The sequence below is a fragment of the Chiloscyllium plagiosum genome, chromosome 7, assembly GCF_004010195.1.
Source record: "Chiloscyllium plagiosum isolate BGI_BamShark_2017 chromosome 7, ASM401019v2, whole genome shotgun sequence".
Taxonomy (NCBI): Eukaryota; Metazoa; Chordata; class Chondrichthyes; order Orectolobiformes; family Hemiscylliidae; genus Chiloscyllium; species Chiloscyllium plagiosum.
Genome location: NC_057716.1, coordinates 112097129 through 112106336, shown reverse-complemented (window position 1 = coordinate 112106336; position 9208 = coordinate 112097129). Strand labels below are relative to the sequence as shown.

Here is a 9208-nt window from a genome sequence, read left to right as displayed (position 1 = left end):
AGGCATTTTATTCCTGTTAGAGTGATTGGTAAATCTGGTAGGATTAAGGAACAATGGATGAATAAAGATATTGAGGTTCAAGAACAAAAGAGAATCTTATTTTAGATATAGACAATTGAATCTCTTTAACAATATAAAGAGTGTAGAGGCATTCTTAAGAGAGAAATCAGGAAGGCAAAGACGGGTTATGAGATAGCATTGGCAGATAAGATTAAGGTTAATCCAAAGAGATTCTACAAATATATTAAGAGAAGAGGATAACTAGAGAGAGGGTAGGCCTTTTAAAGATCAAAGAAGTCATCTTTGCATTGAATCTCAGGATATGAGAGATATACTAAGTGAATATTTCACATCAGTTTTTACTGTGGAGAAAGAAATGAAGTCTAGAGAATGCAAAGAAATAAACTTTGATGTTTTAAAAACAGTTCACATTACAGAAGAGAAAGTTTGGAAGGTCTTAGAGAACATAAAGGTGGATAAATCTCCAGGACCTGATTTAAGGTATGCCAGAACGTGGTGGGAAGTAAGAGAGGAAATTATGTGACTCCTTGCAGAAATATTTGCATCATCCATATGCCTGATGACTGGAAGGTGACTAATATTATACCTTTGTTTAAGAAATGTTGTAAGGAAAAACTAGGGAATTATAGACCTGTGAGTCTGACTTTGCTTGTGGGTAAATTGTTTGAAGTGATTATAAAAGGTAGGATTTATAGACATTTAGAGAGGCAAAAATTGATTAAGAATAGTCAGCATGGTTTTGTGCAAGGAAACGCATGTTTCACAAACTTGATTGAGTTTTTTTGAGAAAGTTACCAAAAAGTTTGATGATGGCAGAGCATTAGATGTTGTTTATTTGGATTTTAGTAAAGCCTTTCATAAAGTTCCGCATGGTAGATTTATTAGTAAAATTAGGTCACATGGGATTCAGGGTGAACTTGCCCAATTGGATACATAATTGACTTAATGGGAGGAGACAGAGCGTAATGGTGGAGGGGTTGCTTTTCAGACTGGAGGCCTGTGACCTAATTTTACTAATAAATCTACCATGCGGAACTTTCACAAGGGATCGGTTCTGGGTCCTCATTTGTTTGTCATTTATATAAATTATTTGGATGAGAGTATAGAAGACATGGTTAATAAGTTTGTGGATGACAATAATTTTTTTATGATTACAAAAGGATCTTGACCAAATGGGTTGAAAAATGGCAGATGGAGTTCAATCTGGATAAATGCGAGGTATTGCATTTTGGTGCAATAAACAAGAGTAGAGCTTATACAATTAATAGGGTCTTGTGTAGTGATGTAGAACAGAGGGACCTAGGGGTGCAAGTACATAATTCTTCAAAGTTTGCATCACACATAGACAGGATGGTTCGGAAGGCATTTGGCACACTTGCCTTCATTGCTCAGTCCTTTGAGTGTGGGAGCTGGGAAGTCATGTTGAGGTTATACAGGTCATTGCTGAGGCCTCATCTGGATAACTGTCCAGTTCTGGTCGTCTAGTTATAGAAAGGATATTATCAAGTTGGAGAGGGTTCAGAAGAGATTTACCAGGATGTTGACGGGGAAGGAAGGTTTGATCTATAAAGGCTGGATAGGCTGGGATTTTTTTACTTAAGTGTAGGAGGTTGAGAAATGATATGATAGAAATTTATAAAATAATGGTAGTTGTCTTTTCCAAAACCAGGGCACACCATTTCAAGGTGAGAGAGAGAGAGAGAGAGAGACTTAAAAAATACATAAGATGCAACTTTTATACACAGAGGATGGTTCGTATGTGGAATGAATTTCCTGAGAAAGTGGTGGATGTGGGTACAATTACAATGTTTAAAAGACATTTGGATAGGTACATGGATGGATTGATGGCATATGTTGGACCCAGGGAGCTGCAAATGTGAGAGAGTTGATTATTAATTTAAGCATCTTTTTGTTTTGAAGGCTGGAGCTTTGCTCCATGTTTATGAGGATGGATCTGTTTTGTTGACCCATGGTGGCATAGAGCTGGGACAAGGCCTTCACACTAAGATTCTTCAGGTAATCAGGTTCTTTTGTGCTGACTGTCTTATAATGGAAGTGGCAATTATGCAGAGTTTCTCTTTTCTTACTTGTGAGTGCTTGCAAGGTTCTTCAGCAAGAGGCAAATTGGACTCTGTCCTTTCCCAAGGTCCACATTTGGTGACCTTCCAGCAAAGGTTAGGCATCTGTGGTAAGTAATCCTCCCTGACTTTACTTATTGCCATTTTCCACACTCTCTACCTTCAAAGATCTGAGCACGGACATTCTACACTTCTAACTAATATGTTGGCTAAGATTAGAATTTGGAAACTTCTGTTGTTACTGGCTCAGATGATGCATTTAATTATTGACCACCAGGTCCCAGCAGTTATATATAATCTAGAATTAAAATCAGAGCTAGGCTTCAGTGACTCTGGGTTGGGAAGAGGAAAAAGAAAATTGGTCTGGCTTCTTTCTCCTGATTGTATTTTGTCATTCACAGAACTGCTTTGCTAGAGACAGAAACCCACAAATCCAGAAGAGCCGCCAATCCCCAATGAGATCCTGGCCTAATATAGAACAACTTGGGGCTCCTGCTGTTCGTTGAGACTGGGAAAATTGGGAAGAATTCTATGGTATTTGGGAGCCTCTGAGCACAACATATGCTGACCAGCTTGTTTAAACCCATGTATTTGTATGGTTGAGTTTGAAAGATGTGGTGATGGAAATTTCAAATACACCCCCCAGAGAGACTGCGGTGCACAAGAAGCTTGAAATTTGAAGCAGTAGCCCGAGCCTTAGGAGCATTGTATTTCAGAGAATAAGTCGGCTTTTTGGTCCTTCAAGCATGATCCTGACTTATTTGGTTGTGGCCATGGCTCTATTTTGCTGTCTGTATCATATAACACTTGGTTCCCTTGTCTATCAAAAATCTATTTTGTTCAACATTCAAAAAATTCAAAGAATTAGCTTCCACTATATTCTAAGGAACTAATGATATTTTGAGAGAAAAACTCATTCTTGTATCTATCTTAAAAGGGAGACTTATTCTTAAACTATGTTCTCTGTGGTCCCATCACAAGAGAAAACATCTTCCCACTAACCACTATATACAGCCCTCAAGATGTTTTTTGTTCCAATTGAATCATCTCTTATCTGTCTAGTCTCTAAACTTAACCTATTCAACTTTTTGTCATAAGGTACGCTGTTCTCTCAGGAATGAATTAAGTGCACCTTCTCGGAATAGCTTTAAAAGCAATTATGTTTCTTTTTAACTAATGAGACCAAAATTGTACACAGTATTCCAAATGTGGCCTTACTAATGTCCTGTACAACTACAGTAAAACTTCCCTATGTTTTATATTCCATTCCACTTGCAAAAATGACTCTTTAGGGGAACGACCACAGGGAAACCCTGCACTGCCTGCTTCTTCCCCTTCCCACCTCTAACTGTTACCCAGCTACCTCTGTTCTCCGGGGTAACTATGTCCCTGTAGCTTCTATCAATCACCCTCTCAGCCTCTCGAATAATCCTCAGTTCATCCAACTCCAGTTCCAGTTCCCTAACTCGTTCGGTGAGGATCAGGATCTGACTGCATTTCCTGCAGACGAAGTCGGCAGGAGTATCGGTGGTCACCCCTACCTCAAACATCCTGCAGGAGGAACATTCCACCGCCTGCAATAATTTGACTTACATAAAAGAAGAGAGGTTAGATAGTTACTGATTGTTGTGCCCAATTAAAACCGGCACAAAATGTCAAATTATTAATCGGTATTTATGTTGAGATCACTTTCAATTTATCCAAAGAGAAACGCAACTTCATGATAAGACATACACCTACTAGTACAATCTCGTATTTTGAAAGAGAGCCGAAAAGATAGAAGCTGGGAAGAATCATTAAATCTGCAGAGGCTGAGGGGTGACCGTATAGTGGTTTACATAATTATGACGGGCAGGGCAAAAAAACCCCAGGTCCTTTCCTTGCGTTCGGGCCGTCCAGAACTACAGGGCATTGGTTAGCGTGAGAGTGTAAAGATCTACAAGAGACCTAAGGGGCAACTTTTTCACACAGTGGTTGGTACGTATATGAAATGAGCTGCCAGAGGAAGTAGTGGAGGCTGGTACAATTGTAACATTTATGATGCATTTGGATGGGTATATGAATATGAAGAGTTTGGAGTCCCTTCTTGACTGCCTATTCAGGCCCACGCCCCCCAACAACAAACCCTCCCTTCCTTGCACATTCCACTGCCACCGCAGGAATTGCAAAACCTGCGCCCACACCTCCCCACTCATCGTCATCCGAGGTCCAACAGGTGCCTTCCACCTCCATCAAAGTTTCACCTGCACTTCCACAAATGTCATGTGTTGCATCTGTTGCTCCTGATGTTGCATTGGGTAGACAGGATGCTTACTCACAAAGTGCTCGAAGGAACATTTCCGGGACACCAGCACCAATCAACCCGACCAAGCCGGGTCCGAACATTTCAACTCTCCGTCGCACTCTGCCGAGGACATGCAGTTCCTGGGCCTCCTCCACCACTACTCCATTTCCACACGACGCCTGAGGAAGAAGGTCTCATCTTCGCCTCAGACCCCCTCAATGCCAGGGCATCAGTGTGAACTTCCCCAGCTTCTTCATTTACCATCCCCGCACCTTACCCCTGTTCCAAACTGCTAGCTCAGCACCATCCTCATCATCTGTTCTACCTGCCAAACTTTCTTCCCACCTACCCGCTCCACCTTCCTCTCTGATATATCACTTGTACTCTTAGCTACCTTCGCCCCAGCCCCATCCCACTCCCATTTATCTCTCTACCACAGTGACTCCTTGCCACATTCCTGATGAAGGGCACTTGCCCAAAACTTTGATTTTCCTGCTCTTTGGATGCGATCTGACTTACTGCGCTTTTCCAAAACCACTCTAATCTTAATGAATTCTCGTGTTTCACTGAGATATAACTAGGACCTTTGTAGTTACCCTGGCAGTAAATAGGGCATAGTAACATGTTAATTACAACACTGACAGAAGTAAAATGATGGGTTTCCTTCCATTCTCAGTCTCCCAATTGCTATGATTCTCACTCCGGCGACACTGGACTCCTGAAAGAGTTCTATTGGCCACTAAAATACGTCATACTTTCATTGAATTAAACAGGATGATCAGACAAAATGGAAACCAAACGACTGAGGCCGTGTAACACCAACCAAATGCCATTTCTGCAGGTGAAGCTGTTTGACAACCGCTCCACTGCACCTTATGAAATATTTGGCGAGGTGTGAATTATAAAAAAATAAACTGGCATTTCCTTTAACAGAGTTCGGCCCCAAAAAAAGGTTACTGTAAAAGTTACTGCTACTCTTTTTGTGCAATACATTGGAACTTCTGGAAGCAAATCACGGCAAGGAGATCAAATGTGAAGGAGACAATGCATCAAAGATATAAAACAAGATCGACAGCAGTCAGATTTAAATTACCCTGCAGACTGCTGTGGGGGACAAGAATGAAAGGGTAAACTGGTAACTGAAGACACGATACAGTAACATATTGATGTTAATCATCAATAGACCTGTTATTTCCTTTGACACCATGGAAAAAGTGATACATTTAGAAAGGCCACATCTTCCTCTTGTGAGAATCATTCTTGTCACCAAGTTCGCTCCAAGACAACCAGACGAGACAATTCATATTCCAGTTTCTGACTAAAACAAATACAGAAATACCTGCTGCTAGCAGGTAAACACGTTCAGCATAATCATGTAAATGTGAGAACGACCGACATACTGAATAGAATGAATATGATACACCAGACACATCCGTAAATGGGGTTATAAGACAGTTTCAACATTCAATAAATCTTTCATTCAGGCATTTAATAGGTAAATATGTATCAAATCATTTCGAAAGAGAGATATGAATCTTGCAGAAACAGAATTGATTTGTTTGTTCCAGTAAATGTTCAATGTTATCAATAATGAGGTATGAACAAAAAAACACTTTATACTAATTCACAACTGCCACGGTAAAATGACTCACCAGCAAGAGCAACCGATGCAAGATTTGGGGATAAGTCTCTTTCACCAGCCAACTAGCAGATTTTCACAATTCCTTATCAGGGCAAGCTTCTGTCTCGAAGAGCCAAAGTTCGCTTCATGGCATATACGTTAAGTAATGGAAGGAATTTTATATTGGCCCTGACTATATAGTCGCAGGAAATCAACAATTTGTTGCGTACCGAACAATACTTACAACCATTTAATAAATATATTCGCATCAGAAATTTCTTCAGAAGTCGAAGCACTTATTTTGATGAAACATAGCTGGATGTGCAATCACTTCCAATAGTGGTGTTAGAAGGCAGTTTCTTCGAGGTGGAAGTGTCATTGTCGGTCCTTTCAGCACTTGACCAATGATGTATCTGCCATCTTTCCCAGATCAGCTTCTAATTTTATACCTTTTACGTTCTCCAGTTCGTAGACTTCTGAAGCACCTGCATGTTTAATTTTCTGTTCCTCGAATTATCACGATTGGAACCTCTGCCATTTTGGTAAATGTTCGACTCTTTGTGTTTTAATCAGGAATTTCAGACTGCACTGGGCTGCTTTTTAATTTCGAAGAAGTGATGGTTTGAATGCAGTCATGTCACTATCCCTCCACAGGGATGAAAAAGAGATCATTTCATCTCGATTTCCTTTTCAAGAGAAAGTAATACACTCAGTCAGCTAATTGTATTATTTATTAACTGGCAACCATTGGTTTCCAATATAATCGTCTCGTCTTCTCTTCCATAACATCTTCCTAAGTATTCAAGCCTCTGATTGGTTTTGACCAGAGGCGGAAAAAGCGCAGTGGTATAACTTAAAGGCCATTGACGCAGCTGCATACGTGCAGACACATGTTCTAGAAGAAGTTCTGCCATCTTTCAGGAAACAGTATGCAAATAACCAGATGCCACTTTAAAAGATATCATTAAATGTGCCTCCACCACTTCCTCTAGCAGGTCATTCCATAGATGCACCATACTCTGCATGAAAAAGCATTTCGTTAGGAACGTATAAAATCGTCCCTCACCTTAAAGGCATGTTCTAATGTTTTGGGCTCACTTATGCTTGGAAAAAATACTTTAGCTATCCACGCCCCCTCACGATTTCAGAAACTTCGACACGGGACCCCTGATATCCGACACCCCAGGTCAATTAGCCCCAGGTTATTCAGCCGCTCCCTCGAGCTGAAACCCTCCAGTCTTGGAAGCGTCCATGTGAATCAATTCTGCATCCTTTCGGATTGAGCACAATCATTTCAAAGCACAGAGACAAAACCTAAAAGCAGTACTGGCATTCCGATGACAATATTCCAACGATCACGTCTACCTGCTGCATCACCTTCAAAAATCTATGAACCTGCACTGCATGTTCCCTTAGTCTGGAAATACTCCCTAAGACCCTGCCACTAATTGCATATGTCCCGTCCTGGTTTGAATTAGCTATATGTACTGCTTCACAGTCTCCATCTTCATGTTGCCCGAATGCAACTGCATTTCTGGCATCTTTCCTACATCTGTATTGACAAGGAGATGGCATTGTTTCTCTGATCTATGCAGTATTTATAAATGCACTGGGCGTGATTGTGCAAAATCTTGCCAAAAATGCAACAAAGCTGTACGAGCTGGATTTAATTCATTCACCAGTAATTAGCAGCAATGGCTGGGATGCAAGCATATGCAGCATTCTTCAGGAGTTAGCACTTCCTCAGACATACCTCTCTATCATCTGATGCTACCGATATTTGAGAAATTCTGATGCTCAGATTGATGACAAGTATGTAAGGAGGCTCACTGAGCTTGATAGTTTGTTTTCAGAGATTTTTCAACTGTAAAGTAGGGAACATTTTTAGTGAGATTCTCTGGGGAAGCTGTGGTGGTATGTCCAGCCTTCCTTTTTACAGGTCTTCGATTCTTAAGGTGGATGATGTCACTTCCCGTTCATTCTTTCAAGGGAACGTCCATAAGGTCGATATTCATATGCGTTCACTGATACAGTTCTGGTTAGAATGCCATGCCTCTAAGAATTTAGATGCGCGTCTTCCTTGTGTCTGTCTTGTGGTGTATGTGTGCTTTCTCAGTCAAAGTGGTGTCGTTCTTTGCCGGTATATATGAAAACTAATGATAGTGGGTCTTATGTTTCGTGGCCAGTTGTTATTCATGTATCCTGGTGGCCAGTTTCCTGCTAATTTGTCCGATGTAGTTTTTCTACAGTTCTTGCATGGTATCTCGTAAATGACATTAGTTTTGCTAGTGGTATCTAATGACACCTTTAGGATCATCAGTCGACAATTTAAGTGTGTTGGAAGGTTTATGGTCTCCCAGGATGCCAAGGCATCTGAGTGGTCTGGATGCAATTTCCGAAATGCCTTTGAAGTAAGGTAATGTAGCTGTAGATTTTGTTTGTGTTGTGTCTACTTGTTTGCGTTTGTATTTGAGGAAGTGGTGGATTATGTTTATTGGTTAGCCGTATTTCTGGATAACCTTAGAAAGATACACTTCTGCGTTTTGTAGTTATTTGTTGCTGAAGTGATATATAGCACGTTCAAATAATGTATTGATGCAGTCCCCAGTTTTTAACGTGTTTCATATTAAACTGCTTCTGGAACGCAGTTAAAGTGTACAATTTTTCTAACAGTCTAATTTTTTGCAATCGCATGTCAATGCTGGGAACAGTGCAGATTGATTTCCAGGGTGATACTCATGTATTAGCAAAACATATGTTGAAACCTATTTTATCATATTGAAATCTATAGCTAAAGAACACGTTGATGAGACTACAACAGGAGGAGTGGAATCATACCGTTCCTCTTATTCAAGGAAGGAAACAGTTCAATATGTTTTAATAGAATATTACCTGAAATGAGCGGGCTCGATATTTTAGGGAAAAAAGATTGCAGACTAAGATTTTCCGTACCGCATTAAGATGTGATCTAACTCTGAGATTACTGGCATTAAAACGTCTTGATTGAAACGTGCGCTGCCCTGAGGGCAGTTTAAAATAATTAAGGTGAAGAGAACATTTTCACTTTCAGACGCATCTCGAACCGAATAACACTGTTTGGATATTGGAGTAACGCTCGTTAAGAAAAACATGATTTCTTTTAACCTCGTATGTCATCAATATTTCTGTTTGACTCTCCGATGACATGGTTAAAACTGAATCGTT

At 40.4% G+C, this 9208-nt stretch overlaps 1 long non-coding RNA gene across 1 annotated transcript; it reads left to right on the top strand.

Moving 5' to 3' along the window:
* The first annotated feature begins 459 nt into the window (after window positions 1-459).
* LOC122552056 lies at window positions 460-3375 on the top strand. The gene is made up of 3 exons (XR_006312282.1): window positions 460-501; window positions 1942-2037; window positions 2501-3375. It is a non-coding gene; the product is annotated as an uncharacterized LOC122552056 (long non-coding RNA).
* Window positions 3376-9208: the final 5833 nt, after the last annotated feature.